At 45.7% G+C, this 9,142-nt stretch overlaps 1 long non-coding RNA gene across 1 annotated transcript; it reads right to left on the bottom strand.

Annotated features, from left to right (window-relative positions):
• Window positions 1–452: 452 nt before the first annotated feature.
• On the bottom strand, window positions 453–8,177 carry LOC117652971. Its single transcript, XR_004588198.1, has 2 exons — window positions 7,935–8,177; window positions 453–6,798 (listed from the first exon to the last, which is right to left on the bottom strand). It is a non-coding gene; the product is annotated as an uncharacterized LOC117652971 (long non-coding RNA).
• Between the last annotated feature and the right edge of the window lie 965 nt (window positions 8,178–9,142).

Here is a 9,142-nt window from a genome sequence, read left to right as displayed (position 1 = left end):
TTCAAAAACTAGAAAAAACGTGAATCGTACTTATAACACAGTGAACGTTTTCTATAAATCAAAGTTGCGAGTTATTATGAAGACTTAAAACATTCATATAAACATTTTAAGTCAATGCTTTTACGTGTTGTAGCATTCGAGACACAACAATGATCCTTATGAAATGACAAAACGTTAAAAAAACACATTAAGTAAACGGAAAATATCGAAAAGATGGCCTAAAATACATGTACATTAAAGAAGTGGCCAAAAGTAACTTTAAGTAAGAAAAAAGTAATCCAAATAGAAATTAACTTTAGAAAACTAACTAATAAATTATAACAGTCGTACAATGTGAACGAATAATAAATAGTTTGAAGATAGATAACGAGTGATGACATGCAACAAGTTTTATAATCAGGGAAAAGCCAAGCCTTGCCATGTGGTCAAAGAGAGATATAGGACGCAAAAGATAAAAATGACCCGACTGCCACACAGTCTTGCTAGTGGCGCCAGATATATTTAAAATATTTGAACCCTCCTGTCTAATCTACATATATGGAACCAACCTGCGTAATAAACGAGACAACAAGTAAACAGTAAATGGAAAACGGCTGGACGAGTAAAATTAACGTCTTATGACCGAAAAAAGACACAAAAAATTAAGACATCCATAAGAGAAGAAATTTGTATAATGGCTGAAAAGCTATTGAGCCTCTGTATCTTGAGCCCCGTGACCGTGATAGACATGAGCTTGACAGCCTGGGTGACAGGCTGACCAACTGTCTAATAAAAGGTGAAAAGGGAATATGGCCAGGGTAAATTGATAATGAATAAATACTCAACTATTCTACATAGAAGCATGATCACACAGAAACTACACACACAAAAGCACACGACTAAATGAGATAAAATGTATGTCAAAAAAAAACGGAGAAAAATGTACGGAAAAAATAGATGAGTGAAAAAGACAACAATTTGCAACGCACTCGAAACACTTCTCGCAAACTCACACAAACCTAATAATCAACGCTACACCATCCGCATAGAATAATTTTCCTAAGATCCTCTCACAGCCTATCATAAATGCAGAGAGGCGACAATAAAACGAATCGTTTGTATGTTAACGTTACGTTTCATCCAATGACCAGTGAGTTACTTATAAGTTTCGCGCAGCTTGAACTGCATTTCTAAATTTACAATTTGAAATACGTAGTTGAACCAAAATAAACAGTTTACTGTTACGGTACGTTATGGGTCGTGTCTCTAAAATAGAATATTTTTGGGAAGCCCTGGGCATCGTTGTATGACAGTTAATGACATAAACGATGGCCGAGTGAAATTCGCATCAAACGGCCGCTAACCGAGACAGGTTCACTGCCATTAAACAGTGATTTACATAAAAATTGAAAATGGGGTGGTAAGGTTTTCAAAACATGAATGCTCGAAACCTCGCACCCTGGTTCCCAGCTCCCCACATGGGCACCACCAATTAGGCACCAATGGTATGTGTCATAGTAGTTGTCTATACAAATAAAATAAAGTCTGTCCTAGAAACAGACCACGTTATACCTTTAAATATTTGTGACACTCATATATAGACGGTACAATACAACACCCAGGACACAGCACACACCTCCAGTATTTCACGCTCCTCAGTAAGGGCAAGAGACGAAGACACACAGTCCGCTGACTAGTAAAATGAGCTAGTTTCATGACCTCTTCGGGACCTTTTAAACAATTACAAGTGTACTGGAGCTTGACGCCTAAACTCGAAAAGTCCAAAAACCACTTCTACCTTTTCAGGAAAACGTGAAATTATTTGAACTTCGTCGCTAATTTCACTTGCTTCTCAAGCATGCAAATAAAATAAAACAAGTCATTTGTTCGCGAAGTGCGATCTATGGCCTATAAAAGATAATAATGATATTACTTACACTGTTATCTTTCAAAAAGACGGCTTTTTGATTGGTCGTCAAACCAAGATGCCTATTATGTTCAATTTTTATGACAGTGCCATCGTTACATTTTAACGTCTTCTATCATTGGAGTAGCCTAAATCCAGATTTTGACGACTAACGAGTAAACATATTAAATACAGAATTTAAGACAGTGCAGGAACTTGCCTAGCAATCACCTCGGAGCAAACACAGCCCCAATATAGTAACCTAGGAAACTTCGCTTTAAACTTGAACTTAAATAAACTAGAGTTAGAATATATCCATTTCTTTAATTATTAAATCCAGTGCATATTTTTTAAATTACTGCATTTAACTATGTTTACTGAAGTGGCTTTAAGTCTCATTACGATCATACGTTCTAGGCTACCTTTTGCAACCAGTTATTTAATGAAAAAATAAAAATTTTCAGTAACCAAAGCCTTAAATTGTCCGAAATACACACATTTTTTAAAATTTAGAAACTTTAGGGAAATGTCCAGAAACGATTGCAAAAGGTTTTATACATCTCTCTGAATCTCTCGCTAGATTTGCCCCTGATCTGACTAAGCGAATAAGTCAAAGCAAGGGCATAGCAAAGAGCTCATACCTAATGCATCTCTGATTTTTTTTTAATTTTGAGCCGATAACGGCAAGTCAATCCTGAGATAACGCTCAGCAGCCCGTCCACAATTTACTTTGCACGTATAGGTCCAAAAATAAAGCAAAAGGGTTTAGAACCACGCACAATGTAAATAAAACTTTATCCACTACGAGTTTTTATTTTATACTTAAAGGGTTATGCGGGAACTGTGAGCAAAAGGGGAGAGGGAAGGAATTTAAAGGGGGAATGACCTACACCGACACGAAACATGTGACACTTATAAGAATACCTTACCTTGACCCGTTATGATTTGATGGCAAGAGCCTCTACAGTTTCTACTCGCTGACAACCCAAAGCTCGCTTTTAAACAAAACCCTTTTTTAAGTCGCGCGTATCGTCTCGTGTTCTGGAGAACAGGACAACGATAAATGAAAAAGCACAATGAAGGCAAATTATACCGAATCATTACATCGACGCTACCTCTAAAGAGTGACTGCGTTTGTGTGTCATTCGACATTTTTACTCACACAGTTACACGCAATGTGTTACAAATACAACACTAAACAAATGCGTTCATTGAATGCTTTCGTGGTAATTTTGAACACTGGATTGGATTTTGATTTTTTTTATAAGTGCAATCGACTTTATGAAATTACATTAGATTGATTCTTTCATTCACGCGTTTCTGGCATTTTAAAGTAAAGAAACATCTTGTTTTGAAGGTAATAACAGATACTCCAAAGGAACACAAGATATCTGTTTTAACACCCGAAATAAGTATATATTACAACAATAAAATAGTTGGAATCACAGCTCAGCAAGTATCACACATATGCAGGAAATAATTACCTGAAGCCTTTGGCCTGCAAATATAACAGTGGAATTTTACTTGAGATTGTACGGAAGGTACTTAAAAGACAAAAGCCGATTAATGTTAAGACACATTCAACGAGCTATTGTTTTTAACACGGTAGGTACCAAAAACAGTGGCAGAAATTTATGAACCCTCTCTGTACTTAACTGGGGATCGAAATAATTGCATCAACATGAATGAAAAACAGTGTATAGTTCAACTGCATGAATTACACTGTGCGATTTTGTATTTATGGTGGTCAATACCACCAAGTGGTTTATGCAATAGAGGGTTTGAAAAAAAGGAACATTCTGCCAATGTCCCGGATTATACGGAAACAAATCATAATCGTAATAATAATAACCCTAGTATACTAAGACCACACAGTGCGACTACGAAATCTTACCCGAGCAGATCATGCATTCTATAAAACAAGGCGAGCGCCGCTAGACGTCACCATGAAACATGGAGCCTTCAGTGGTTCGCACAAGTTCCACCACAATAGAAGGTAGGCCGTTATTCTAGCCGACATATGTAACAGATTTGTCACAGTCGTCGTACAACGTTTTGACGTACTTCTTACTTCGAAAGCACCACATGAGAACAAGAAACGAATGTTGTCTCTTTTTTGTTTTAGACAAGAAACCAAGCCTTCCTTGGTGATTGCGAATGCAATAAATGCCATAACATATCGCCATAATTTTCTGTTACAAATTTTCAGCACCTTTGATTAGCGGACACGTCTGTTACATTTTCAACGAAGATATGTACGAACAGTTGTTGGTCAGGCGTATAATTTTTTTTTATCTTTTTTTGGCTGAGAATACGAGAAAGACATCAAAGTGACAATTCATCTAGATCTATATATCAATGGTAAGTACACCTACAACTATGGTGTAAGAAGCCACTCTGAAGAAATAAACATTCATTAGCACACTTCTAGAATCGAATATGATTAAATGTGATCTATTTGTTGTGATCAATACATCGCGGGCAAAAACAAATCATAGGCATACATGGGCGTAATTAATATGAGCGAATTTAGTTGCTTTCACACTACCTGACATGTGTACATCGCGTCCTTTAATATTGAGAGCAAGTGCTTTAACGATACAGAAGGCAAATATCATTGTTCGTTTGATATTTTTTTATGATCTTTTTCATATTAAATTTGTGTCAGCTCCATTGAGAGAGAGACCAACCTTCAACAATAACCACGAACCTTGAGCCATGGACGCCAGACGTGCATTGTTAGCAGGATCCCAGTGTGCTAATTAAAAAAAAGTTATTGAATGAATGTTGATTTTTTCAGGATTTGGTTAAATTGAACTCATTGAAATAGTTGAAACAGAAGGCCACATGTCGATACGTCGTTAACAGCAGACCAGAAAGCTCTCGCTGTATCAAGGCCATTTGAAAGCTTCCATCATATGAGATGCGACCGAGTTGGCCCCATTTCAAAATTGACTGTGAGTCAGAATTACAGCAAACACTTCTGACAGGTCTCCGGTATAACCACTTGCGTCGGCGACTGTCAGAAGTGAGGACATAGTGGTGAGTCACTTCGTCCCTGCTAACTGACAATGCAGAGGGAGTGAGAAAGTAATAATTTGTTAACTGTGTTTGCGTCGTAAGATACATTGCATAAGTACAGCTACTGTTACAATCATACTCTCTATTTTATCATAAGTCCTTAATCTTTGTATTATTTGCATGTGTTGTACACTTCGATCTATTAGCATATTTTTTCGATGCTTTGCGATACCTAGATTTGGCTCAACTTAACAAGGAGAAGCGCTTTTAGCCACTCACCAAGTAAGGATTTTTTCTCGTTAAAGGTAATTTTCGAAAAATGAACGCTGTGTTCCGCGTTCGACATAACTCTGCGGTGACTTTACCCCGATAAGGCATAAAATGACGACGAATAACTGGCAAGTGAAATCGGAACTAGTGTTCACCTTGTGCCCTGCTTAGCATAAAGCATCGTCTTACGCGCATGCACGGTTACTTTTTGAAACCATCTGCCGTATTTAGCTGGTTGGATTTGCAGTAATAAATATTCACCAACCAACAAAACAACGGTGTTTTTTGATTTGTTTCTTTTTTGTTGCAAACAATATTGCTCTGAATATTATTGACCTTGGTTTTTCAATTCCAAATGAAGCAAGTATCACTTTCGAATGTGTAACAGAGCACCAGTCTAATATCATTACTTGCGGACTTACTAATGTAGTAACATTTTAGAATACGTCATAGTATTTACTTATAGACTTAAGTAACGGTTAGTACCAGTATTTCTGAACACATGTTTAGCCTCGCTGCATAGCATGGCATTAACTTACTACGCCGCGGAGGTGCCTTAATAAAACTACAACGGTCTGAGAGGAACATTGGGGAGACACATTTCTTAGAATTCGCGCAAACAATGTAAAATAATTATATACGGCTTCGTTTTCTCTGTGCCGGTTCAGAAATGGCTTCGCGGTGGCGGAAGCCTCTGAGCTGAATACCTAAGTACGTCGGAGCACACATAACGGGTCGACGGACAAGCCCAAAGAGGAACGGACGACTTGTTGACAAAGTCGTACTTCCGCTTTGGGCTGCAAATATCAACTTAAACCGCGGTGAAACACCATCCTTACGTAATTACAACTTAATGAACATAGTTACAGCGTAGTGGCATCACTAATTACAACGGTTGCAGTTTAAACAACGATGAGTCTCTAAGAGGAAGTAGCGTCTTTGAGATGCATGTCCACTAAAAATCCTTTTAAAATGTCAATACTTTTTGCAGAGCAGACACACGCTGTTTTTGAAGGGAATAAAGTTAAATAACACATTAAACATCACATTTTAAGTTGCTTTGGTGAAGGAGTTTGAAGGCTTTTGAACGGTTATTGTGAACTAAAGGAACTGAGCCACAGCCTTGTGAAGGAATCTGTGACACGGTAAACCCAAACTTTGTACATGAATCAGGTGTTTGGTATCTATCACACGTGCGCTGATCACCAGACGGAGAAGGCATGCTCTAACTACGACGGTCGGCGTGCCTGCCCTGGTCTATGTCATGTCGCAAATTTCCACCTGAACTATTGTTGCACGTATTTTTTGACGACGGGCCCTGCTGCAGGGTTACCAGACGAAGGCGCGGCGGAGAAGGGTGCAGGGAAACAAACTCACGGTACCATGTCGAAGGCCATGCAGACCACGACGGAGATCAAGTTGGAGATCATTCGGAGATCGAGATCAATTTGGAGATCAAGTTGGACATCAAGTCGGAGATCAATTTGGAGATCATGTCGGAGACCAGGATGAAGCAAGGGCTGCTGCTATTGCTGGAGCGGTCGACCCATCGATGTGGTGCGAGGGGTGTGGAGGCGGCTCGGCGCGGCACGGCGCGGTGTCAGCGTCCGCAACTCATCCTCCTGCACACAAAGAAAGCCGCGGTCGTCAGTTGCGATGGCTGCAAGGCTGCAAGCTTCGAGGGGGCTTCTGAGACTCGCCTAGCAAGCTGCAGGACTACGCGAAGGCTACGCGAAGGCTACGCGAAGGCTGCGCGGAGGGGCTACGCGGAGGGGCTACGCGCGACGTGCCCTGCGGCACGCCAGGCGGGGTGTCACTGCGCCACGGTGGCCCCGCAGTGCCCCCAGAAGGCCCCCCACCACCCAATACCGACCCGACCCGGGGCGCCACCCCCACGGGGCCCCGCATGCCCCTTCCAGCCCCCGCCTGCCCCCGCCTGCCCCCGCCTTGGCGCCGTCGCTCGATGGTGGCTGGCGGCCCTACACTCCCTCCCACTGCTTCGGCCTACAGCCCTTTCTCCCTCATTTTTTTTGGCCATGCCGTACGCGGCTACGCGGCTGCCTCCCCCACCTCCGTTCCGCTTCTCATTCCAACCTTTCCAGGCTATGAACTGCAAAAGTCAAGTCCAGGAAAGCTGAATCCACCACGAGAGCCACAGGGCCTGATGATGAATTGTCCTTGAAGGCTCGAAGGACAGCAAACAAAAGAAAGTCAAAGAGCATCCATAGGCGACATCTATGACAATTCAGCTCCTCGTTACCAAAGAGCCGCAGAGAGCTACTGGCCCGGAGAAAACGGTGCCCCACAAAGATGGGCTCACAGCCTACGCCGTCCAGGCAGGAGACTCACAGAACGTGTCCAGCGTAGACTTTATTTTCGATAAGACGAAAATGATTCGAATATTTCCACTTTCCGTGTGCACTGTAGGTCACCATCCACTTGGGCCATCGAGTACCACGAGGGTAAAAGGCTCCGTGCCCAAGCCTTGCACGCTTTCCAGGCCCTCCAGGCCTTCCAGGTCGCACAGCCCAAGGGCCATCGATATAAGGTCGGAGGGCAATGCCCTTCAAGGCCTGATGGCCTCCAACCGAAACGGGGCGCCTAGAAATGGACCTAAGCACGGAGACGGCGGCGCGCTAGCAGCGCAAGAGGCATACATGGAAGGGCACCATGGCCAGGGGGAACCAGGCTCGTGGCTCCAGGGGTAGGCCTATGGCCGAGGCACTGGGCATGGCCTGCGGGTTCGATGGAGACTCACCTTCATCGCCCAGTGGACGGCGAGTAGGCGGCAAGCCGCATGCTGCAGGCCCTGCTGGTCGTCCTCGAGGCCGTGGTGAAGCGGCCCCGCTGGCCCGGTGGATGGCCCGATGGATGGCCCGATGGATGGCCGAGAGCCGAGGCTCAAGGGTGGAGGCTGCCAGCGCTGCCAGGGCCGTGCGCTCCGCCAGCTCCGCCAGCTCCGCGGAGCGTCGCCGCGCCCAGCAGTGCTGAGCACTGGGCCTCCATGCGCCGTGTGGCGAGGCAGCGAGGCAGCGCGCGCCAGGAGGGCCGCAGTGGGCCGCAGGCCGTGGCTTAGCCCGGCCCAGCCCCAGCCCCACCCCAGCCCCGCACTTCGTCTCGACCCGAGCGCGCCCGAGTCGCTTCGGCGGACTTCGGCGGGGTGACTTCGGGCGCTGTTTACCCGTCGGGCCCGTCGGAGGCGCTAACGGTATTGATCCATTGATCAGGCGGGGGATGAGGCTGGGTGGGCACGGCCCAACCACGCCACTGCAGGGCAGCGGGACGGGGAGGCCGAGTGCCGAGGGCCGAAGGCCCAGGGCCGAGGGCCCAGGGCCAGGCAGAGCGCACAGCGGCCCCAGCGCTCCGGGAGGCTTGCGGGCGACGCCGCAAGGGCGCGCCACCGTTCGAACCGCAGTCTCGCTCCACGCCAGCGACCAGCCTGGGCCGGCCCTACACTGGCGAACCGTCGAGAAAGAGGGAGGGAGGAGGGACGGCGGCTGGCTGGTTACATTTCGTCGCCACCCCACTGCCACCAGGTCACCCCCTCCCCTCCCTCCTCCTCTGCTCTCAATCAGGCCTTCTGGAACACGCCGTGCGCCCGCAGTGGGGTGCAACGTCGATACGACGCGCGATGCCAGCCCGACTCTTTTTCCAAATGTGCATACAGCGTGGCCCGCGAGCCCCATGAAGGCTCGCTGTGGGGGCTGTGCTGCCCAGCGGCCATAGCCTGCCATGGCCTGCCATGGCCTCGTGGCGTGGAGGGGGGATGCAGTCTCGGGCTCGCTGGCTGGCTCACAGCAGCATGAATACGGAAAGAGAACGAGGGCTTCTGGACCACCCTGTGCCCTCGCCAGCCCTTTCCGTCGGAGCCCCGCCCCCTCCTCTCCCAAAAAATCCCGTCTCGTTCCGCATTGTCGCCGTTGCCCCGCGTTGCCGCCTAAAAGCCCCGCCGCACTTTTTAGGGAG

The sequence above is a fragment of the Thrips palmi genome, unplaced genomic scaffold (genome assembly GCF_012932325.1).
Source record: "Thrips palmi isolate BJ-2018 unplaced genomic scaffold, TpBJ-2018v1 HiC_scaffold_8, whole genome shotgun sequence".
NCBI classification, from domain to species: Eukaryota; Metazoa; Arthropoda; class Insecta; order Thysanoptera; family Thripidae; genus Thrips; species Thrips palmi.
Note: the sequence above shows the minus strand (reverse complement) of the source record. Positions and strands in the feature narration are given on the sequence as shown.